The sequence below is a fragment of the Pinus tabuliformis genome, chromosome X, assembly GCF_031772625.1.
Source record: "Pinus tabuliformis cultivar Carrire ecotype Pingquan chromosome X, CPIR1, whole genome shotgun sequence".
Lineage (NCBI taxonomy): Eukaryota > Viridiplantae > Streptophyta > Pinopsida > Pinales > Pinaceae > Pinus > Pinus tabuliformis.
This window is the reverse complement of record NC_142308.1, coordinates 318,427,000-318,452,501: the sequence shown is the minus strand read 5'-3', so window position 1 is coordinate 318,452,501 and position 25,502 is coordinate 318,427,000. Positions and strand designations below refer to the sequence as shown.

Genomic DNA, 25,502 nt, shown 5'->3' with positions numbered 1-25,502 from the left:
TTCTCTATTGTTGGGGATCCTTTAATGACATTCTAGGTTTTGTCTGTAAAAGTAGTTACACATCCTTCACCTCCCAATTTCCCTCTTGAAATTAAATTTTTGTTTAAATCTAGAACATGCCTTACCTTCTTTAATATCCATTGGTCTCCATTTTGTTTCTTTACAAAAACCTTACCCACACCAATGATTTTACATGTTTATCATCACCCAAATGAACCGGTCCAAAATCTCCATGAGCATAGTCATGAAAATGTTTCCTATCAGGTGTGGCATGGAATGAAGCCCCTAAATCTACCACCCATGAATAAATAATATTTTCTAAGAAAGAATCAAACCATCTTGCAACATATCACATATTACATTCGCTTCATGATTGTTCTCTTGAGGTCCATCTCCTTCTTTTACCTTTCGAGATTTACAATCTTTCATCAAGTGTCCTTTCTTCCCATATTTCCAACACACTATCCTGAATCTAGACTTGGATATTCCTTTCCTCAACATACTGTGATGTCTTAGGCTATTTCCTCTCTCTAGTTTTCTTACACTAGTATGTGAAGTTAAAGCATTACATGTTGTCTCACCTGAGCTTTTAATCCGCATTTCCTCACTAAACATAGCACCAATAACATCATTAAACTTTAAAGCACTAGATCTAGAGATAGGGATACTAATAGCCATGACTAAGCCATTCCAACTTTCTAGCAATGAGCACAAAACAAATAGAGCCCTAGCTTCATCATCAAAATTTATCCCTACAAAACTTAACTGGCTAGTAAGCATGTTAAATTCGTTTAAATGATCAACAACAGATCCACCTTTTGACATCTTCTTATTAAATAGATGCTTCATAAAAATACCTTATTTGAGTTTGAGGGTTTTTATATAGTTTGGCCAATGCCATCATTAAACCTTTTGTTGTCGTTTCCTTTGAAATGTTGAATGCTACTGACTCCCATACATAGTCGTATTCTTCCTAATGCCTTTGTGTCGAGAAGATCCCATTCTTCACCAGTCATACTCGTCGGCTTCTTTGATTTTCTACTTAATGGTAGGTACAAATGTTTCTAATACAAATAATATTCCATCTGCATATTCCATACCTGGTATTTTTGGCCGTTAAATTTATCAACCCTAAACCTACCATCTTCCACCATTACTCCCACTCGAACTAGGAACCCTTATCTCATGCGAGTTTATCAGCCAAATACACCTTTGGCTCTAATACCAGTTGTTATAAATTAATTAATGGAGCAATGAAAAACATTAAATATTGTGGAATACAAACACATAAATTCATAAAAGAAGAGAGACACAGATATATGTGTTTTCACCCAATTTGGGCTATGTCCATGGAGAAACAACCAGTCCTTCCTTTTATATTATCCAACAAAATGAAGAGATACAACCTGTAGCAAATCCATTGTAATTTCCTCTTTGCTCTCACAAAGTATCCTCTGTCTTTCTTGCTCAGAATAATAATACACAACTGCAATACAATTCCCTCATATAAACTTAGGGTTGCCTTCTAGGGAAGAAAACCATAAATTAACACAATTGCTACCATCAGATCATCCGCTTAATGAACGATGCAGATTTACTACTAAATTACAATATTTTAGAAGGTAATTTTTCATCTATTTTTAGCTTCAGGGGCACTTCCCCTAAACCCCCACCAGGGGGGCCTCATAAATATCGTTGTTCCCCCCCCCCCACCGTATCCCCCTGAAGGCAATCATACAAGCGGCATTTCCGCCCTATTAGGACTAGGGATCCAACGTAGCTGAAACAAAAAATTCTAAATAATCATGAATATAATCAAGCTCCATAACCAACAATGTTGAATTCCATTACCATTTTCTTTCTGAGTGCTTTGATGAAGTTGATATGCTTTTTGTCTTCAAATTTCTTGTTACTTGTCTCTCCTCCACAACCCAAGCCAATATTTATTAGAAGATATATTTGAGATTTAAGAATTTCATCTAACTTTTCAGATCCTTTAATTTTCTTTATATTTTAATGTAGTTAAGCTTGGGATTTCTCCAATTCCATTCTTAGTGTGATTACCTCTTCTTCCAATTTTTCACATTATTTGCCTTTCTCTTTCGGTTGTTGCAATAAAATGTCTTCATCTTCATTGCTTCTTCCAATTCTACCTTTAAAATTCTTCATGTCTAGGTTCTTCTTTAACATACTTAACCAATAACTCTTTTTGTTTCTTATTCTTTTTCTTAAGTCCATAAATTTCTTCTAAGACATGTATTAATTCACCTTCTAGGTCTACGTCACATTCGCTTCACTTAATTCACATTCATTATGTCCATCTTGTATTTCTAAGGCCATAGGCATGAAATCACTAACTTCCTCATCAACAAAATATTGTTCATTATTATCTTTAGAAGAACTACTATCTTCTTGAGTATAAAAGATTTTATTTTTGAAGTTCTTCTCTTTCTTAATTCTCTTATATTTATTATTTTCTTTGCGATATAATTTATTTTCCCTTTTGAATGGATTTAGATGCATAGTGGCCTACTCTTCCACAATTAAAACATGTGGTGGGTATCTTACCTTTATAATTTCCAGTTACTTTCTTCAGTATTCTAACAAACTTAGCCTCTTCATCATCAGATCTAGAACTTGAGTATTTTTGGTCATATTTATTTTTTCTATATGCTTTAAATGCTACTTCCCTCGATGTGGATTTACATCTAGCATTTCTCATTTCATAGGTTGTTAGAGATCCAAGTAATTGATACATTTCTAAAGTTTCAATGTTAGACATTTCCTCAATAGTTGATACTTTAGGATTAAATTTGGTAGGAAGAGACCTCAACACCTTTTGAAATATTTTGGACTCCTTTATCTATTGGAATTATGACTAATATGTTGTCCTTGATGCAAACATACTTGATAAAGATGTCAACATGATAGTTATGCAGATACTACAGGTGAGATAGGCAAGGGGATATCAGTTCAGAGATAGAGGAATGATAAGGGTGAAGTTTGGAAGGTATATGAGGGTCCTGTGAATAAAGGTCATGTACATACGCGGGTATGGTGAATAAAATTCACGTACACTTTTCGCACCATGGTATTGTCAATACCAATGGTCTTTACCATGGAATTGGTCAATGGTAATGAGCGCGGCAACGAATATTTGATCCCTTCATAGAATACCATCAAAATTACTAAGGGATTGGCATAAGGTATTGGCTAAGGCCTAAGCTATATAAGGAGATGGATATAAAAGTGTTAGGTGTGCAAGTTTTGTGTTTAATATGAATGATTCGATCTGAAACAAGTGTATGCCATGGAGCAAGGAAAATATACAGATCTGTAAAATCTAAAGTATGGTATCATATGTACTTGTTTGATTTTTTTGTTGAAAATATCTAACTGTGATACATTTGTGGTGTTAATGATACTCTGACATGAATATGAGAGAGTAAGGGTTGTAAAGTATATTCTGTGGTTGCAGTGAAAGCATGACTTAGTGATTTCATATTTGTATGGTAGTTTTCCTCTGAGAGATCACGCACATAGACAAATATTCTTCTAACTAGTCGTGTATATATTTTGTAGTATGGAAAAACCTATACGGGGGTGTCAAGTATAAAAAGTGCATACATACACAGAAGTTCTTTATAAAAGTAGTGTACATCTACTAGCGTTTTGTAGTATGAGTTGTTAATGATGTCTAATCAGTTATGTTATGTTTATTGTTGTCTATTGATGATGTCTCTCCCATGATAATCTGTGTTCATTAGTCTAATTGGGTTGAATTATTTATGGACTGATATGTTTACTAGGGATGATACTACTGTGTGATGATCTGTATTTGTTTCAATTATTTATGTTGGCTTCAATATCTGATTAGGTGATTGATTTAGTGGCACAACGATTCATATTCAGTTAACGATATTTTGATATTTGTACACGGGTATTCTTCAGGAGAAGCATGTACATACACATGTATGATTAAGAATAGTAGAGTATAAAATATGATGCATGCTTGATCAGAGTTTGCAGTGGAAAAAATTAGTTTATATGATGGGTAACAATGTTTGACTTGGTATATTAATGAGTGGTTTTTCATTCGCATGATTTTTTTTTAATCTAGTTTGATCTAGTTTCATTGGTTACATTAGTAGATTTGATGATTCAATATTTGAGTAGTTGAATTCAAAATTGTTGGCAGTAGATCCAGTTTAAAACATTCTAAAAAGTGATCCACAAAGGGTTAAGGATAGAAGTCTTCTGGAAGGGGCTTGTAGATCCCTTCTAGTAGGAGCTGGAAAACAAGAGAAGGTTGTAGCCTTCTGTAGGTAGGAGCCTATGTACTAGTTAACATCTACGCCAGTACAAGATTGTAAGAAGATTATTTTTAATAAAAGAATATAGAGACAACAACAATGGTAGTTTTCTCCCACATTGGGTTTCCACCTAAAAATCTTGGTGTTCATATGGTTGTGTGTGTTAATATGCTTCTTAACTGCTCTTTTTTACTATTTAATTGATGAATAATGGAATCATATAATGCACTAATTAATGTTTCATAGATAATGAGATAACTTATTTCGATATACGCGGGTTTCTATAGTAACAGTCACGTACATACGCTAGTTTCCTTTCCAACAGTCATGTATAGAAATCATAATTTGAAATTGAAATTGAAGTGTGTAAAATATTGAGTCACCCCCCCCCATCAATATTTTTCCTAGCAATTGGTATCAGAGCAGGTCCTTCAGAAGAAGCTTGATCGCTTGAAGGGAGATTCATCAAGATGAGAAATCAAGAGGGAGTAGCATCTATCAGACCATCATTGTTCAAAGGAACCCACTTGATTTTCTGGAAATTTAGAACAAGAGGTTATCTATAGTCACTTGGAACTAATGTTTTGGGAATCGTTGAAGGAGGCTATTAGTATCCATCCTCCATTCCAACAGATGAAGCATAAAAGAAAAAGTAGGAGACCAATGAAGGTGACACTAAGGTAAAGAGTGCCAAACTTGCAATGTTTCAAATTCAATATGAAACCCTCAGAATTCATAGTGATGAAATTATTGCAATTTTCTTTCTTAGGGTAGATGAGATAGTTAATTCAATGAGAAATCTTGGAGATGAAGTCAAATAATCAATTCTTGTTGAGAAAATCGTAAGATCTTTAACCCAAAAATTTGATTTGAAAGTCTCTTCCATTAAATAAATGCGAGATTTGAAGAACCTTATTGTTGAACAACTTCATGGGGTATTAATAGCTTATGAAATTGGAAAAGCGGGTCCTTCAAATATCATAGAAGAAGAATTCAAAGCTACTTCTAAAGGAAAGGAAAAGGAGGAGCTTAAGGAATCAAGTTATGTATCAAATGAACAAGCTGTGAACTTAGTAAGCAAACTCCAAGTAGCAACTGGAAGATTTAGAGGTAAGATTCCTTTCAAACTGTTTTTCTTGTGGAAGAGTTGGTCATTATTTTTCTAGATTCCCTTATAAAGAAAGGCATGAGAAAGGGAAAATTTCAGCAAAAGTAAATTTTAGAGGAAGGTTTGAAAACAATAAAATATTCTACACACATGAAGATAGTGATGGTATTTCAAATGGTGAAGAAGGTGAGTGTGATCAAGAATATCAATTAATTATGGCATTTTAAGATAAATGTATTGATGAGTTTGATGGTGTTTTTATGGATTCCCTAGAAGAAAAATATAATCTCATTGAAGAAATAACTCAACTTAAAATTATTCTAGAAGAAGCTATATTAGCAAAAGAAGCACTAAAGAAACAAATTCTAGAAAAGTAGAGGCAAAATGAAAAGTTAGACCTAGAAATAGTAATTCTAATAAAAGAACTTGGGAAAACAAAAGGTATAAACCTTAGACTTGCTAAAGGATCTGATACCCTAGAAGAAATCATCAAAGTATAATGCTATCCTCTAATAAAAAAGGGCCCTTGATACAATGGAGAGTCATCAAAGACTGTAAAATGTTCTGAAACAAGTACAAGAAACTATCTCAGTGTAGTAAAGGGGAGGAGTCAACAAAATTCCAACTCTCAGCAAAGGAATGAGGGATAAAATGTCTCTCAGGTAAATCATCCTTACCACAATCAAAAGGGAAACTATAGAAAAAGGTACTATACTCCCAAGAATTTCTACTTCAATGGTCAATGCTTCACTTGTCATAATTTTAGTCATAAGGTCGCTCGATGTGTCACTTATAAAACTAAGCAAGAAAACAAAAGAATGAGATTGGATTAAAGAAATACTTTTACAATACTTTCTCACCTCTCCAAGATGAGACAAAATTTTTCTTTTGCAATAATTGTGGGTTTATACAGTCTAAATGCAGAAGTAGAATGAGAACAAACAAGGAAACAACATCCAAGGTATGGAAAAAGAAAACAATAGAATCTGAAAATTGTGGTTTAGCTTTGTATGAAGGAGATCAAGAAAATTTGTGGTACATTGACAGTGGATGCTCAAAGCATATGATAGGTGATAAAGATAAGTTTATGTCCTTTAATGAAATAAAGAAAGAAAAGAACATAACCTTTGGAAATAACTCACCAGTTGCTACAAAGGGAAATGAACTATTTTTCTAAAGGATAAGGTTAAAGATAGAAATGTTTTGTTTGTTGATGGATTAAGACATAACTTGTTGAGTGTTAGTCAAATGTGTGACCAAGGGAATGATATTGTTTTTAGTTAAAAGAATTGTGTAATATGAAATCTCGATATAGTTAAGATCAAAATAAAGGGAACAAGAACTCCAGGTAATGTCTATGTCTTGGAAGGAGGCCAAGAGCATTGTTACTTGAGAAAACCATAAGAAATTTGGCTTTGGCACAAAAAATTGGGACATCTAAGCTTCACTCAATTAAACAATTAAAGCATAATGGGAGCAGTACATGAATTTCCTAACATCTCTCTGCAAGAAAACAACATATGAAAACCACGTCAATTCAGTAAGCAAACTAGAGTTTAGTTTAATGTTAAAGATGGTACTTCAAGTAAGCCACTTGAAATTATTCATATTGATTTGTGTGGTCTTATGAGAAAGAAGTCTCCTCTAGGTGAACAATACTTCATATTACTCATTGATGAGTTTACTAGAATGTGTTGGATTGGCTTATTGAAACATAAAGATGAAGCATTTGCTAAATTTAAAGTCTTCAAAGCTCTAGTAGAAAATGAGTTAGACTTAAAAATAAAATGCCTTATATCTGATGTTAGTGTCGGTATCTTCATCCCTCCATCAGAGATAAAATACTCTTGTTGCATTGCATATTAGGTGTCCCGTTCAATCAAATGCATTCCATTAGGCACATGGATCATCTGACGGTAGTGGCTTTCCTACAATTTCCCTCATGTCATTTATCTGCTGGCTCATGTTGTTCATTTCAAATCATATACAGTAATCTTTTGTCTTCAAGATTGCAAAGGTTTTGCTTTAGGGTTTCATTGTCATTTAGTTCTAGGGTTTCATTAGGGTTTCATCAAAAAATGTTTCAAAGTGTCTAATAATAACTAGCAGGCCATGAGGAGGTCCCAACATCAATAAATTTCATCATCAAGTGCTTAGAGATGTGTCTTTCCTCAAAACTCTATTTTGAGGAAAAACAGAGTATTTTTGCTTTTATGGTATAAATTTATGTAATTTTATTTTCTCCATATGTAAATCACTCCATCTGTAACCCTAGTTTCTTTCCTTAGCCCAGTAGTTCCAACAACTGCAAAACAAGCAAAGCTCAGGTCATTTAGTCCATCACAAAGCTCAATGAAGTGAAAAAGTCCAAAAACAGAGTAAAAAACAAAGTCATTTTCAAACATTATGAAAGTGGGTTTTGCAAAATTAAAATTTAAAAGCTCCATGTATAAATCATGTCTCCAAATGTTTAAATCTCATTTGCACTCCAAGATCAAAGAGAAAGCAAAGCAAAATCATGTTGTGGTGAGCAAGTGAGAAAATTGGGTGAAAATCGCTCCAAGTCACTGGGCGCGGCGCACTGGGCAGGAGGCGCGGCGCACATAACTGGCGCGGCGCATTGGGCCACATTTCTCAGTGCAAAAAGACACAGGCGTGGCGCATATGCTGGGCGCAGCGCATTGGGTTGTATGTGCGGCGCACACAGCCAGAAAGCCTGAAAACTACCAAAACTTGCTCCAATCGCTCGAAACTTGTGGATCATCACTTATTCAAGTAGGTTGAGCCTCTGTCACTAATTTTCATCCAAATTTGGTGGTTTTTGTATGGTGTTTAATGTATGGTGATTGTTTCAAGGAAAACAAACCCTATCTCTTCAAAAAAATTAAAGAAAATTGCTGCCTAGGGTTTTATATTGACTGTTTTGCTACCAAGTTATCCTCTCACCTTACCACTCCCTTAGCCCATTTTTCCATTGATTTCCTTATTCTCTAAGTTCTCCTACCCCCTAAATTCACTAATCCCCTATCCCAAGTTCCCTTTCCCAAAATCTCAAATGCAAATTCCCAAACCCTAGTCTCATACTTAAAACTCCCAAACTACACTCTAATTCCCTGTCTAAACCCTATCGCAATAGTCCCTCAATACCTCACTATTTTTCCCTCCCCTTACAGTCCTTTGTATCACTCTTCCCTTGGTGGCAAAGGTCAAAAAACACCATCAAGACAGTTCAATACATCACAGCTCACCTATTTCTCATCAAGGTGGCTCCAAGACAGTTTATCCACTAGCAAACATGGCATCTGATCCTTCATATGATTATGAAGAGGAGACCCACAGTGACTCACCTACAGAGGGACATGCACCTAGGAGGCCTCATAGAGGTGGCAAACATATTAGAGAAGAACCAACCACTCTTGCTGAATTACAGGCCTGCCCTCTTGCCATCTCTTGTTTCCAACATCAGTCATGTTATGAATTTTGTGAGAAGGTTGCTAGCATTCAGTTTCATCATGAGTTGGCTCGTTTGTTTGTGTTGCATTTACATGATGGTCAAGCCACTCTAGCTGGTGTCACTTTCATATTAACACCAGAATCCATTTCACTAGCAACCGGTATTCCCAACATTGGAGAGCAATGGAACAAGAGGCAGAAAATTGACCGGTAGCATTATGAACCATACATCAAACCTGGCTATATGAGGCAACTCAGCAGAGTATTTCCTTTCTGGTATCTCAAAGATGCTTATGCTCCTTTGATGAAATTTATCATGAGGTATTTCAGCTGTGAGGGTCGGTTTTCATGTTTGTATGCTTATCATATCAGGCTGCTGATGCATTTTACTAGGGTAAGGATGATGAACATCCCTTACTTCATGTGATGAAAAATAGAGAAGATGACCACTTTATTGCAGCACAAGACTCCTCAGTAGCAGTTCAACAATATTTACCATTTTGTTATCATTAAAATTGTGGTCATTCATCAGCTTGGCTTACAGGGCATCACTTGGGAGGACTTCATCTCTCGTGAGTTTTTCAGAGCTCCATAGGGACCTTCAGAGGCTTTACATGAGACAGGTGGACCTTCTTATCAGCATGAGGGCCATGAGACACAGACCGCTAGCATGCCGATGTTCATCACCTATCAGAAGGGCACTAGATGGTTGTTTGTAGCAGCAAAGCGAGTGTTATCTCCACCCGGGGTGGAAGGGGCCTCGCTTCTATCATTAGCACAACAGGTTCAGGACCGAGGCAAGAGGCCACTGTAGGAGGAAGGACCATCAGGTGAGCGGGAGACTGATTTCATTCTCATTGAGGGCGGTGATACTAATATTGGCCCGCAAAGCACAAATCTTAGAGAAATCATTCAGGAGCTGCAGGCGGACATTGATGCCTTGTCTATCAACTTGGATAGAGCCCAATGGACAATACAGTACCTAGATCAAAGAAATAAGCAGCTTGAGGACCAGCAGGTGATTATGGAGTTGCAAAACATTCGGGAGAATCGCCAAGCTGCCCAAAGGAGGAGGGTAGAGTTCACTTCACTTGAGCAAGAGATTAATGCTGATAGGGAGTCGTGGCTTGAAAGAGTCAATATCCACTTGGAGAGGAAGCTAGAGAAGGCCATAAATGACAATAAAATTCTTAGAAACCTGTCATATCATTACTTTTCAAGGAACTTGGTGTGCCAAGCGAGAATCAAGAGTTTGAAGGCAAAGTTGAAGAGAGCATCAAGGAGGCGAAAAGAGGATGAAGGACTTCAGATATTGGCTGAGGCTTCCTTGGCCCAACACCATATTTGATAGAAGAAACTCAGCCCAAATTTCAAAAACTTCGGAGCACTTTTTTCATTTTTCAAATTTTTGGCACAAAAAATAGGTTTTTCTGCCCTATACGTTGTGCCACGTGGCGCTCGCTTTTTCTAGCAGCCTCCAAAGCACAAAAACTCAGTATTTTTGGATTTGGGTTGAAACAATATGCTTGCCTACCAATGGCCAAGAAATTTGGATAGGTTTTGAGCCCTCAAAAATGTTAAAAACACTCAAAAAATGATCTCACTGCCCCTATTTTGACACACAGGAAGCAGTGTTGGGAGAATGGACTTTTGGAAGGGCAAATGGAGGCCAAATTGAAAAATTCCACTTGGGTTGGAAAGTAGACAGGTAGACCTTTCCAACAGGCACACCTGAAGCTCATTTGGACATCGGTAAGGCCTCAAAAAGTGGGTCCAAACAGGCGCAACACATAGAGAATCAGGCGCGACGCATAGAGGAAAAATTGCCAGTTTGACCAAGTTTTGCTCTATTTTTCGCCCAGCTTTGGCTAGTTTGATTTTTTCACTTTTCTAATGGAAAATTTGTGATGTAATTTGATGTACATTAATGGATCATGATGTAAATATGTTAAATTTTCACTTGTAGAGGTAGATTCATCAGTTTAAAGGTTGTTTGAAACTGAATGAATCAGTTCCCTTGTTTCTAGAGGCACGCTGTTATGTTGCCTAATTTCTAGTTCTCAATTTAGAATTAGTTGAAACAGCTCCTAAACATGTGTGCTCGACCCCTAGAGGCAAGGATGAGCTATGTTTGTCTATATTATGTTTTTTTTCAGTCATTAGCATGGTTGGACTCTTGAGAAAGCATTGAGCTTCATTGTACATTCATTTCAGCATTTTGGCTAAGGAATTGAGACCAGGGTTTGCAGCACTCTTTGGGATTCATGTGGAAATTTGTCTTGGTACAGTGCTTTTCTTTGTAATTTTGAATTTTCTTATATATCATGTATGCCATTCTCTATCTTATTTCTTCTTAACTAAACAAACAAGAGTGTAAGTAGAATCCATTGAAATTGCAGTGCTCTACTTGAAGTTTGCTTTAGTTTCTTGATGTTTTCAGCTGTTTGGGGAGGATCCATGATTGCTCTTGCCCTCTTCAACACCTCACCTGTCTATTCCTTCCATCTCATTCAATTTTAAGTGCCAAAAACAATTGCCTACCTTGCCCCATTGAGATCTCTGCAAGACTGAGCCTCAATCCCCACACCCAAAATTTGTCTTTCCATCTCAGCCAACAAAATCATCATTTTATTTAACCAAACTCTCTTGCACATATACCTAGCCTAAGATTAGAAGATATTTCAGTCATCTCAAGTCCTCATCGATCATAATTTGCTAAGATTGACCTGGAGAGAGCCCTCTCCTGACCTGGTAGGGCTAGCTACCAGGCTGAGCGTGGTTTGATGTTGGCCCTGGATCCTACCTTTTCAACCTGAGTTAAATCTAGGCACTAACATAGTGGCGACTATACTGGGGATCGAACCCAGAATATCGATGAGGGCTTGAGATGACTGAAATATCTTCTGATCTTAGGCTAGGTATATGTGCAAGAGAGTTTGGTTGAATAAAATGATGATTTTGTTGGCTCAGATGGAAAGACAAATTTTGGGTGCGGGGATTGAGGCTCAGTCCTGCAGAGATCTCAATGGGGCAAGGTAGGCAATTGTTTTTGTCACTTAAAATTGAATGAGATGGAAGGAATAGACAGGTGAGGTGTTGAATAGGGCAAGAGAAATCATGGATCCTCCCCAAACAGCTGAAAACATCAAGAAACTAAAGCAAACTTCAAGTAGAGCACTACAATTTCAATGGATTCTACTTACACTCTTGTTTGTTTAGTTAAGAAGAAATAAGATAGAGAATGGCATACATGACATATAAGAAAATTCACGATTATAATGAAAAGCATTGTACCAAGACAAATTGCCACATGAATCCCAAAGAGTGTTGCAAACCCTAGTCTCAATTTCTTAGCCAAAATGCTGAAATGAATGTACAATGAAGCTCAATGCTTTCTCAAGAGTCCAACCTTTGGAGGAGCTCTTCGATCAGGATGATGTGGCTAGAAAATCAAGCTTGTTGCCAACTGAAAAAGGAGTAGAGGATGTGAACATTAGATCAGCTGAAAATCCCAAGATGGTCAAATTATCAAAGGCATTGCCCCCAAAGGTAAAAGCAAAGTATATCAGTTTGTTATCCTCTTTTACTGATGTATTTGCTTGGGATTATTCAGATTTGAAGGCATATGACACGAGCATAATTCAACATGTGATCCCGATCAAGCCAAATCAAAAGCCTTTTCGTCAAAAGCTAAGAAGAATAAATCCAAAGTTGCTGCCCTCAATCGAGAAGGAAGTGAATAGGTTGTATAAAGCTGGTATCATAGTCCCCATAAGATTTTCAGATTGGATTTCAAACTTGGTGCCCGTCCGCAAGAAAACAGGTGAGATCCGGTTATGCATTGATTTTAGAAATATGAACAAAGTTTCCTTGAAAGACAATTATCCATTGCCCAAGATGGATCACGTACTTCAGAGAGTAGTTGGAGCATCCCGGATGTCACTACTCGATGGTTATTCCGATTATAACCAAATTCTGGTCCATGAGGATGATCGTGACAAAACAGCATTCACCACTCTATGGGGAACTTTTCATTATGCAAAGATGTCGTTTCGATTGAAAAATGTTGGTGCAACATTTCAGCGGGCAATGGATATAGCATTTGCCAATGAAAAAGATGTCTTTCTAGTTGTTTATCTTGATGACTTAACAGTTTTCTCTAATACAGATGAAGAGCACCTCCATCATTTGAAGATTGTTTTTCAGCAGTGTAGGAAATATGGCATCTCTCTCAATCCAAAGAAAAGTTTGTTTGCCATGGATGAAGGCAAGCTTCTCGGGCATATTATCTCAAAGGAGGGAATCTGCATCGATCCAGCTCTGGTGGAGGCCATTCAAAAGATTTATTTCCAATGAAGTAAGAAAGAAATCCAATCCTTCAATGGTAAGATAAATTTCTTACGTCGCTTTGTGCCCAATCTTGTAGAACACTTAAGAGAAATCACAAACATGCTGAAAAAGGATAGTGTAGTAAGGTGGACTGAGGAAGCAATTAAGTCTTTTAATTTGGTGAAGTTAGCTCTCTCTTCAGCTCTGGTTTTGATAAGCCCGGACTATACTCAGGATTTTATTTTGTTTTCATTTGCCTCGGATCATACTATGGCAGTGGTATTGATGCAGAAGAGAGACCAGCTTGAGAAACCAATTGCATTCTTCAGCATAACCATAAGGGATGCAGCATTGAAGTATAATATTATTGAAAAACAGGCCCTTGCATTGGTAAAGGCATTGAAATATTTTTGGGTTTATATTTTGCATTCCCTAATGCTGCTGTTAAGGATGTCCTAGTGCAAACAGATCCGGAGGGAAGGCGAGGCAAACGGATTGCTGCCTTGCTGGAATATGACATGGAAATCAAACCGACGAAGCTCATTAATGGACAGGGGCTAGCTAAACTGATGGCTGAGTCAAATTTGCACACCTTGGACATTAATCTAATTGCTGCTATGTCCGAGGAAGATGAAGAAAATATGCCCACTCAGGTATCAGAAATTTTCCTCCTTTCTCCTTGGTATTCAAACATTGTTTACGTACTCCAAAATATGTCATCACCTCCCAGAATGGCTAAGAAAAAAAGTAGGACACTGAAATTGAAGGCTGCAAAATTTTGTATCATGAATGGTGCACTTTATTGGAAATATCCTAGTGGTGTCCTGCTGAATTGTTTAGTAGAAGAAGAGGCAAAACAAGTTATGGAAGATTTTCACAAGGGAGATTGCGGAGGCCATCCTTTTTGGAAAACAACAGCCAATAAATTTTGAGAGTGGGGTATTATTGGCCAAGTCTATTTGCTGATGTGTATAAAACAGTGGCCAGCTGTCACGAATGTCAAATTCTTCAAGGTAAGAGGAAGTTGCAGCCTTTACCACTCAAACCCATTGAAGTAAGTGCTCCATTTCAGCAGTGGGGTTTGGATTTTATTGGTGAGATTCATCCTTCTTCTTCAGCACAGCATAAGTGGATCCTCACAACGACGGATTATTTCACCAAATGGATTGAGGCAATTCCTACAAGGCAGGCCACCGATTCGATAATTATCTCATTTCTTGAAAACAACATTTTGTCTCATTTTGGATGTCCAAATAAGTTGATCACTAACAATGAAGCAGCTTTTAAATCGAAAAGAATGATTGACTTTTGTCATAAGTATCAAATCACTTTGGGCATTCGATTGCCTATTACCCACAAGGCAATGGATTGGTGGAATATTCAAACAAATCTCTTGTCAACATCATTAAAAAGCTGTTGGAAACTAACAAGAAGGGTTGGCATAAAAAGTTGGCCAATGCACTTTGGGCTGACAGGGTAAGTCAAAAGAAATCTATTGGCATGTCACCTTTTGAGCTTGTGTATGGTGTGGACATAGTCTTCCCGACCTCTTTGGCAGTCCCAGTTGTAAAAATTTTGCAAGAGGCTGGCAGTGAAGATGATAGTTTGCAGCGGAGGATCAATCAAATGATACATTTGCAGCAAACTAGAGAGGAGGTATTTTTAGAACACCTCCAAGCTGCAGGAAATAATTAAGAGGATATATGACCGAAAAGCAAAGGCGGATAGGTTTGAAATCGAAGACATAGTGCTGAAATGGGATGCAAGGAATGAAGAGAAAGGTAAGCACAACAAATTTGAAAATATTTGGAAAGGACCATACAAGATTGCTGCACATCGGGGCCATAATGCTTTCCTTTTGCAAGAGCTGAATGGCGAAGACTATCTTGGCGGGCCGGTCAACGGTCGGCTCCTCAAACGGTATTATGTGTGAACTGTTTTCTGCTATCCTATTCATCATTGTATATACCGGTTTGTTTAAATTCCATTGCAAGTGTGTACTGTTTTCATTCTTCAGTTTGGGGCCCAAGGTGAAGGCTATAAAGCTGAGGTTTGATTTCAGTTTTGGTTTGGTTTGTTAGAGTCAGGTCTTTTGGTCAATTTCAGTCTTGAAAATGAGTCAATTTGAGTCACGTTCAGTCCTGAAATTGAGTCTTTAAGTCAAGAGTTCAGTTTTGTTTAGTCAAAGTTATTGACTCCATAGCCCAATGGACGAAGGCACTGCCTACTTTCCGAGAGATCTGTAGTTCTTGGCACCTCCAAGGAGATACAATCCCCATTGGAGCCAATGTTAGTGTCGGTATCTTCATCCCTCTGTCAGAGATCAAATCCTCTTGTTGCATTGCATATTAGGTGTCCCGTTCAATCAGCTGCATTCCGTTAGGTGCATGGATCATCTGATGGTAGTGGCTTTCCTACAGTTTCCCTCATGTCATTTACCTGCTGGCTCATGTTGTTCATTTCAAAGCATATACAGTCATATTTTGTCTTCAAGATTGCAAAGGTTTTGCTTTAGGGTTTCATTGTCATTTAGGTCTAGGGTTTCATTAGGGTTTCGTAAAAAAATGTTTCAAAGTGTCTAATAATAACCAGCGGGCCATGAGGAGGTCCTAGCATCAATAAATTTCATCATTAAGTGCTCAGAGATGTGTCTTTCCTCAAAACAAATTGAGTATTTTTGCTTTTATGGTATAGATTTATGTAATTTTATTTTCTCCATATGTAACCCTGGTTTCTTTCCTTATCCCAGTAGTTCCAACACCTGCAAAACAAGCAAAGCCTAGGGAATTTAATCCATCACAAAGCTCAATGAAGTGAAAAAAGTCCAAAAACAGAGTCAAAAACAAAGTCATTTTCAAACATTATGAAAGTGGGTTTTGCAAAATTAAAATTTAAAAGCTCCATGTATAAATCATGTCTCCAAATGTTTAAAGCTCATTTGCACTCCAAGATCAAAGAGAAAGCAAAGCAAAATCGTGTTGTGGTGAGCAAGTGAAAAAATTGGGTGAAAATCGCTCCAAGTCACTGGGCACGGCACACTGGGCAGGAGGCATGGCGCACATAACTAGCGCGGCGCATTGGGTCGCATTTCTCAGTGCAAAAAGACACGGGTGCGACGCATACGCTAGGCGGCACATTGGGTTAGATGCGTGGCGCACACAGCCAAAAAGCCAAAAAACTGCCAAAACTTGCTCCAATCGCCCGAAACTTGTGGATCATTGCTTGTTCAAGTAGGTTGACCCTCTGTCACTAATTTTCATCCAAATTTGGTGGTTTTTTTATGGTGTTTAATGTATGGTGATTGTTTCAAGGAAAACAAACCCTATCTCTTCAAAATTTTCAAAGAAAATTGTTGCCTAGGGTTTTATATTGACTGTTTTGCTACCAAGTTATCCTCTCACCTTACCACTCCCTTACCCCATTTTTCCATTGATTTCCTTATTCCCTAAGTTCTCCTACCCCCTAAATTCACTAATCCCCTATCCCAAGTTCCCTTTCCCAAAATCCCAAATGCAAATTCCCAAACCCTAGTCTCATACTTAAAACTCCCAAACTACACTCTAATTCCCTGTTCCCTTAACTAAACCCTATCCCAACAGTCCCTAAATCCCTCACTATTTTTCCCTCCCCTTACAGTCCCTTGTATCACTCTTCCCTTGGTGGCAAAGGTCAAAACACACCATCAAGACAGTTCAATACATCACAGCTCACCTATTTCTCATCAAGGCAACTCCAAGACAGTTTATCCACTAGCAAACATGGCATCTGATCCTTCATATGGTTATGAAGAGGAGACCCACAGCGACTCACCTACAGAGGGACATGCACCCAAGTGGCCTCATAGAGGTGGCAAACATATTAGAGAAGAACCAACCACTCTTGCTGAATTACAGGCCTGCCCTCTTGCCATCTCTTGTTTCCAACATCAGTCATGTTATGAATTTTGTGAGAAGGTTGTTAGCATTCAGTTTCATCATGAGTTGGCTTGTTTGTTTGTGTTGCATTTACATGATGGTCAAGCCACTCTAGCTGGTGTCACTTTCATATTAACACCAGAATCCATTTCACTAGCAACCGGTATTCCCAACATTGGAGAGAAATGGAACAAGAGGCAGAAAATTGACCGGAAGCATTATGAACCATACATCAAACCTGGCTATATGAGGCAACTCAGCAGAGTATTTCCTTTTCGGTATCTCAAAGATGCTTATGCTCCTTTGATGAAATTGATCATGAGGTATTCCAGCTGTGAGGGCCAATTTTCACGTTTGTATGCTTATCATATCAGGCTGCTGACGCATTTTACCAGGGTAAGGATGATGAACATCCCTTACTTCATGTGCCAAAACATAGAGAAGATGACCAACCTAGTGCAACACAAGACTCCTCAGCAACAGTTCAACTGTATTTACCATTTTTCTCTTATTAAAATTGTGGTCATTCATCAGTTTGGCTTACAAGGCATCACTTGGGAGGACTTCATCTCTCGTGAGTTTTTCAGAGCTCCACAGGGACCTTCAAAGGCTTTACATGAGACAGGTGGACCTTCTTATCAGCAAGAGGGCCATCAGACACAGACCGCTAGCATGCCGGTGTTCATCACCTATTACAAGGGCACTAGACGATTGTTTGCAGCAGCAAAGCGAGTGTTATCTCCACCCGGGGTGGAAGGGGCTTCGCTTCCGTCATCAGCACAACAGGTTCAGGACCGAGGAAAGAGGCCACTACAGGAGGAAGGACCATCAGGTGATCGGGAGACTGATTTCATTCTCATTGGGGGCAATGACACTGATATTTGCCTGCAAAGCACAAATCTTAGAGAAATCATTCAGGAGCAGCAGGCGGACATTGATGCCTTGTCTATCAACGTGGATAGATCCCAATGGACAATATAGTACCTGGAACAAAGAAATAAGCAGCTTGAGGACCAACAGGTGATTATGGAGTTGCAAAACATTCGGGAGAATCGCCAAGCTGCCGAAAGGAGGAGGGTGGAGTTCACTTCACTTGAGCAAGAGATTAATGCTGATAGGGAGTCATGGATTGAAAGAGCCAATATCCACTTGGAGAGAAAGCTAGATAAAGCCATAAATGAGAAGAACATGCTTAGAAACATGTCATATCATTACTTGTCAAGGAACTTGGTGTGCCAAGCGAGAATCAGGAGTTTAAAGGCAAAGTTGAAGAGAGCATCAAGGAGGCGAAAAGAGGATGAAGGAATTAAGATATTGGTTGAGGCTTCCTTGGCCCAACACCATGTTTGATAGAGGAGACTCAGCCCAAATTTCAAACAATTTGGAGCACTTTTTGCATTTTTCAAATTTTTGGCACAAAAACAGGTTTTTCTGCCCTATGCGCCGTGCCACGTGGCGCTCGCTTTTTCTAGGAGCTTCCAAAGCACAAAAATTCAGAATTTTTGGATTTGGCATGAAAAAATATGCTTGCCTACCAATGGCCAAGAAATTTGGACAGGTTTTGAGCCCTCAAAAAGGTCAAAAACACTCAAAAAATGACCTCACTGCCCCTATTTTGACACACAGGAAGCAGTGTTGGGAGAATGGACTTTTGGAAGGGAAAATGGAGGCCAAATTGAAAAATTCCACTTGGGTCGGAAAGCAGACAGACAAAACTTTCCAACAAGTACACCTGGAGGACATTTGGACACTGTGAAGGCCTCCAAAATTGGGTCCAATCAGGCGCAACGTATAGAGAATCAGGCGCGGTGCATAGAGGAAAAATTGCCAGTTTGACCAAGTTTTGCTATGTTTTTCGCCCAGCTTTGGCTAGTTTGATTTTTTCACTTTCCTAATGGAAAATTTGTGATGTAATTTGATGTAAATTGATGGATCATGATGTAAATATGTTAAATTTTCACTTGTAGAGGTAGATTCATAAGTTTAAAGGTTGTTTGAAACTGAATGAATTAGTTCCCTTGTTTCTAGAGGCATGCTGTTATGTTGCCTAATTTCTAGTTCTCAGTTTAGAATTAGTTGAAACAGCTCCTAAACATGTGTGCTCGACCCCTAGAGGCAAGGATGAACTATGTTTGTCTATATTATGTTTTTTTTCAGTCATTAGCATGGTTGGACTCTTGAGAAATCATTGAGCTTCATTGTACATTCATTTCAGCATTTTGGCTAAGGAATTGAGACCAGGGTTTGCAGCACTCTTTGGGATTCATGTGGAAATTTGTCTTGGTACAGTGCTTTTCTTTGTAATTGTGAATTTTATTATATGTCATGTATGCCATTCTCTATCTTATTTCTTCTTAACTAAACAAACAAGAGTGTAAGTAGAATCCATTGAAATTGCAATGCTCTACTTGAAGTTTGCTTTAGTTTCTTGATGTTTGCAGCTGTTTGGGGAGGACCCATGATTGCTATTGCCCTCTTCAACAGCTCACCTGTCTATTCCTTCCATCTCATTCAATTTTAAGTGCCAAAAACAATTGCCTACCTGGCCCCATTGAGATCTCTGCAGGACTGAGCCTCAATCCCCGCACCAAAAATTTGTCTTTCCATCTGAGCCAACAAAATCATCATTTTATTCAACCAAACTCTCTTGCACATATACCTAGCATAATATTAGAAGATATTTCAGTCATCTCAAGCCCTCATCGATCATAATTTGCTGAGATTGACCCGGAGAGAGCCCTCTCCTGACCTGGTAGGGCTAGTTACCAGACTGAGCATGGTTTGATGTTGGCCCTGAATCCTACCTTTTCAGCCTGAGGTAAATCTAGGCACTAACATATGATACAAGAGATAGTTTATATCATATGAGTTCTTTTACTTTTTTGAACAACATGGTATCAAGAGGAAGTTTTCTATAGCTAAAACTCCCCAGCAAAATAGAGTGACAGAAAGAATGAACATAAAAATCCAACAAATGGCACATGCCATGCTTGATGAGTCTAGAACACCTCATACCTTTTGGGGAGAAGCAACACATACAACCATGAATATACTCAACAAAACTCATATTCAGGTAAACAGTGATAAAACTCCTTATGAACTGTGGTTTGGTAAGCCTGCAACTGTCAAACATTTTAGATTTTTTGGAATAAAATGTTACATAAAGAATAATGATGATAAACTTGTAAAGTTTTCATCTAGAGTTGATGAAGGAATTATCCTTGGATACTCCTATAGAAGAAAAGGATATAAATACTACAATAAAAGGCTTTAAAAGATTGTTGAATGCATTGATGTTGTAATTGATGAAGCATCTACAGGCACCAAAAGGGAAGCACCAGCAGTTGACGAACTTGTTCCTACAACAACCCAAAAGGATGTAGGAGAGGGAATTAATGAAGCACGAGAAGGAATTGAAATAATAGAAGAATTAGAAAATACTCCTTATGTTAGTTTCAGCCTTTGAAGCCTTCCATTAGTGATCAAATATTCTCTTACAAAGCGGTTTTAGTATGTCAAAGTCAAATTTTGTCATTTCAGTGAGTCTTCAAGTAAAATTTGGTCACTAGGTATTAGGTCTAGGGTTTGTTTGCACTCCTTTCAAAATTGTCCAAAGGCTAGCCCATGTCACCATTCAGCTGAGTGTACCACCATTCAAAGGGTTGTCATCATCATTTCAGGTTCCAATGGGTCATTTTACACCTTGTTCGTGCTTCAGTTGTATTTGGGTAAGGCTCATTTCCCTCTCCTAGGGTTTTGAAGGTAATTTCTCTTGGATGGTCAAATCATCAAAAAATCTTGCATATTGATGCTCATACACCTTCCCCTATCCTTACTGTACCTTATTAAACACTTCCCATCACTGATATCCCTCAAATTCCTCATTTTCCCACAAACCCTAGTTTCTTGCTACAATTTGACAATTTTCTAGGCTTGGCCTGTGCTTAGCCCTTTTGGATCCCTTCCCCTCACTTGATCTTTGAAATTCCACTTTCCCCTGTTTCCTAACATCCCTCCCTACTTCCAAAAATTTCCTCAAGAATTTAGAAGCCCCTTATCCCCTTCATTTCCCTTCATTTCGACAAATCCCCTGTTCCACACATCGGGGTAGGTTTTACTCAAATGATGTTTCTGAGAAATAGAAGATGAATTTGGAGAAAGTGAGAGAGGTTTTTGTCCAAAATAGGTCAGGGAAGAAACACCACCTTAAATTTTTACACAGGTTTGATGGTTTTAGAGAAATATCAAAAATACAGTTGTCTCAGGAGAATTGATGCACCTCTGAAGTGACCTTGGTAAAATAAATATTTTTCCTAGTGTGGTTGGCCAAATGACTTGATTTATGAGTTAAATGATAACTTGATTCAAATATATTTCCAATGAGCTATCATGAGCTCAATTTGGAGTTGAGGAAGACCTTAAAAAGTTGACTGCAACAGCACTCTGCCTTTAGACAACCTCATTTTGCACATTTTGACCAGTCTTGGGAGATTTGACTTTTGTCAGGGCAAAGGAACACCAAATTGAAAAATTCAAGTTTTGTTGGAAGGTAGACTCAATACTATTTCCAACGAGCTATTGTTCACCCAATTTTGACACTAGGAAGGCCTCCAAAACGTGATTTGAAAGCGGCGCTATGCATAGAATCAATGGCGCTACGCACAGGGTTTTCCAACAGGTGCGTAGCGCCACCTGGCACTCGCTTTTGTAGGGACCTCCATTTGAAGAAAAATTTGAATTTTTGGGTTTCTTATGGAAAGTTATGCATGCTCAGAAATTACTAGGAAGTTTTGACTAGTTTTGGACCTCCAAAAGGACCAAAAACACCCAAAAAATGCCCTCTTTGCCACTTTTTGGCCACACGGGAAGCAGTCTTGGGCGATTGCAATTTTGGAGGGGAAAATGGACACCAAATTCAGAAATTCCACTTGTACTAGAAATTAAACAGACATACCTTTCCAACAAGCTATCTTGGAGAAAATTTGGTGAAATGGAAGGCCTCCCAAATCAGCTTGGAAAAAGAACTATGCACAGGATGAAAAAGTGCCAATTTTACTCAAAAAACTCTGTTTTTCACCTAGTTTTCTTCAAGTTTGACTTTTTCTCTCTTATGGTCAAATTAATGATGTGAAATGATGTAAATTGATGTACTATGATGTAAAAATGATAAAAATTGACTTGATAAGGTAGATACATCAAGTGTAGGTGGTTTAGAGTTGAATGAATCAGTTTCCTAGGTTTTAGAGGCAAGCTGTTCCACTGCGTATTTTTCAGTTTTTAGTTTAGATCTTGTTGAAACAACTCCTTAACTCATAGATTCGACCCTGATGGATAGCATAGGTGGTTTGGAGGTCTATATCATGTTATGTTTCAGTAATTTGTAATGGCTGGACTCTTGTGAATGCTTTGAGCACTATTGTACATCATCTCTCTAGTTTGGCAAGGAAATAGACCAGGGTTTGTAGCATTTTGTGGGATACTTGTGGCAAGGTGACTTAGTAATTTTTTTACATCAGTGATTCAATTTATCATATGTTTATGTGTGCCATTATCTCTCTCTTTTCTGCTTAACTAAATGAATCAAGTATAATGGTGGAAATCATTGATGTTGCAGTGCTCTAACTTAGGGTTTCATTAGTTTTACATGTTTTCTACTATTTGAAGATGACTCATGACACATTCATGCCCTCTCCAACTCCTCACCAGTGTCAAAACTCACCATTACACCTAATCTGAAGTACTAAAGCATTTTCCTACCTCGCCCCATAGAAACCTCTACAAGACTGAGTTCATTCCCCGGACCCAAAACTGCCTTTCACATTTGATCCAACAAACCAACATAAAATTCAATCAAACTCCTCTGAGCATATACCTAGCCTAAAATTAGTCTTTATATCAGTCATATCAAGCCTCATTTGCTATATTCTCCTGATATTGACAAGGAGAGAGCCATCTCCTGACCTGGTAGGGCTAGCTACTAGGTTAAGCGTGGTTTGATGTTACCCTAGACCTGCCTTTCTCAGCTTAAGGTAGATTTAGGCCTTAACATAGTGGTGACCATACTGGGGAAGACAAGTTTGTTTGCTTGTTATTGTTGTTTTCTTTATGAACTATAGATGGAGCCTGAAGTTATCCAGGTAGGCTTCGAACTGCTCTTGCTTTGCGAGTGCATAAGTAGATGAACGCTGCTTCAGTCAATATCCAGTTTAGTTTATGAAACTAAACAGTTGACTTGCAAATTTTATGTTCCCAAGTAAAATGTAATCAAGTTTTGATCTAATTATTGATGGTGAACAACGATCAGACACAGTAAGGCCGAAATCATTCACCTGGAAACTCTAAATCAGTTTCGAGATCATATCTAAGGACTCCACTGGAGGATGAACCTGACCAGCAGAAACATGAAAGGACAATATGGAAAGATCAGGTATTCAAGTTGGAATTTCATCCAAGACATTATGTTCTTTGTTATAAATTATTTATTCTCTTTTCCCGAGAATGTCAAGAAGGCTTTACAAAGTATATTGTATTTGAGAAAAGATCCAAGACCTGCAGTTGATTCTTTTAAGACCTATATCTACCAAGATTTGATGGTGAAAGCGACAACATCACTGCTGAGAAACATGTATTGAATTTTGAGTCTTTTCTTTACCTTTTTGAAGTTGATGAAGAAGATGTCAGTATTAGGCTTTTTGCTCTTTCCTTGCAAGGCAAAGTCAAGAGTTGGTTCAAAACCCTGCCTGATGCAAGCATCTCAGATTTCCAGCAATTCGTCAAAGTTTTCCTTGACAAGTGGGTGGTCAGAAAAAACCCTTTCTTGATTATAGAAGAGTATAACTAGCTGAAAAGACTGTCAGGGGAGATAATACAACAATTTTCTGCCAGATTTAATCAAGTCTACTTTTCAATGCCAATTAATATAAGACCTCCTCTTCGATTCGCTCTCTTGCACTATCTGAATGCTTTTGATCCAGAAATGGAGTTTTAGCTGAGAGAAAGGAACCTTGCAACACTTGAAGAGATGCAGAACAATGCAGTAGATGTAGAGGCTAATTTGTTGATCAGAAGGGCAAAGTTGAAGGAAAAAGAGATGAAGAACATAGATCCAGAGAAATCAACATCTTTAGAGGTAAAGCTCAACATTTTGGTAAGTGCAATGGAAGAGATGATGCAGAAGATCACCACAAGGAATGAGTATGATGTGCAAGACCATGGCTTGCTGATTGAAGAAGAACAAGTGGTCGATCCAAAACATTTTCTTTCTTATCCCAGTTGTTATAGATCCAATAATGATTGTTTTATAGATAATCTTACAGAAGAGAGATCTATTGATATGACATGTATGCTTGATGATGTATTGTATATTGATGATTTTCCTAAGTTTGATCAGTATGATGATGATGATGATGGTCTCCAAACAGAAGCTAATCTTGCAGACAAATCAACAGCTAGTTTGTGGGAGGAGGAAGTTCACTTTCAGCAGCTCGAATACAATGATCAGCTGATACATATCAGCTATGGAAGTGAGGAGGAAAGTGCACCAAAGTTTGAAGTAAGTGAAGGATCTTTGCCTTTTTTTTTGCCTCATTTCAGTTCATTAGAGACAACATTCATGCAATCAGAAATCAACTGTCGACAAGTCTTGATTTGGACCATCTTGAGGGCAATGAAAACCTTGTTCAAGACATATCATATCCATAGTTTCAGCCCCCGAATGCCTTTGGTTGTCAAGTTACAAATGAAGACTTGGAAGCTGGACCATGTTATCAAATGATGCAAGATGATTCCATACCATTTTGTTTTGAATCATTTTAGTTTTTGAAGGGAAAATTGCATAGTATATCTTCAAATGAGTAGCTTGTAGAAAATCATGTAATCTCATCGAAACCAATAGAAAATGAGTTGTAGCAGTCTTTTCAAGTTTTTCACGATCCAATAGCTGATGTGTTGGATGATGTCTATAGTCAAAGTCCTTGTCCATTAGCTACCTATGAGATTGAAACGTGTACTTATACAAACTTGATCTGGCAGCCGGTTTCTTTGTCATTTTCAGTAGGAGTCACGTCACAAAGCTCAGATGAAAGTTTGCATTCATGGTATGAGGAGAAGAAAAGTAATCCATTGGATGAGCTAAGTCCCAGTGCACATGAATTTCAAGATCCTTATGCAGTGTTTTTGGAGTCAGATAGAGAATCCATATCATTCAACGGATCTATTTACAAGTTTTCATGGGAGTTGCCTTTCAGTAGTTCTCTCTTGTTGATCAGAAGCAAGCACTTGCGTAGAATTCAAATGGTAGCCGGAATACTTACTTGGTCGCATTGGTTGTTTCATTTCACTTGATCAGGTGATGAATGAAACAGTTAGAGTGGGTTTTATTGAATA

The 25,502-nt window shown here is 38.0% G+C and overlaps 1 pseudogene; it reads left to right on the top strand.

Moving 5' to 3' along the window:
• The first annotated feature begins 5,206 nt into the window (after window positions 1-5,206).
• Window positions 5,207-25,502, top strand: part of LOC149139715 (uncharacterized) — a 59,283-nt pseudogene continuing 38,987 nt past the window's right edge.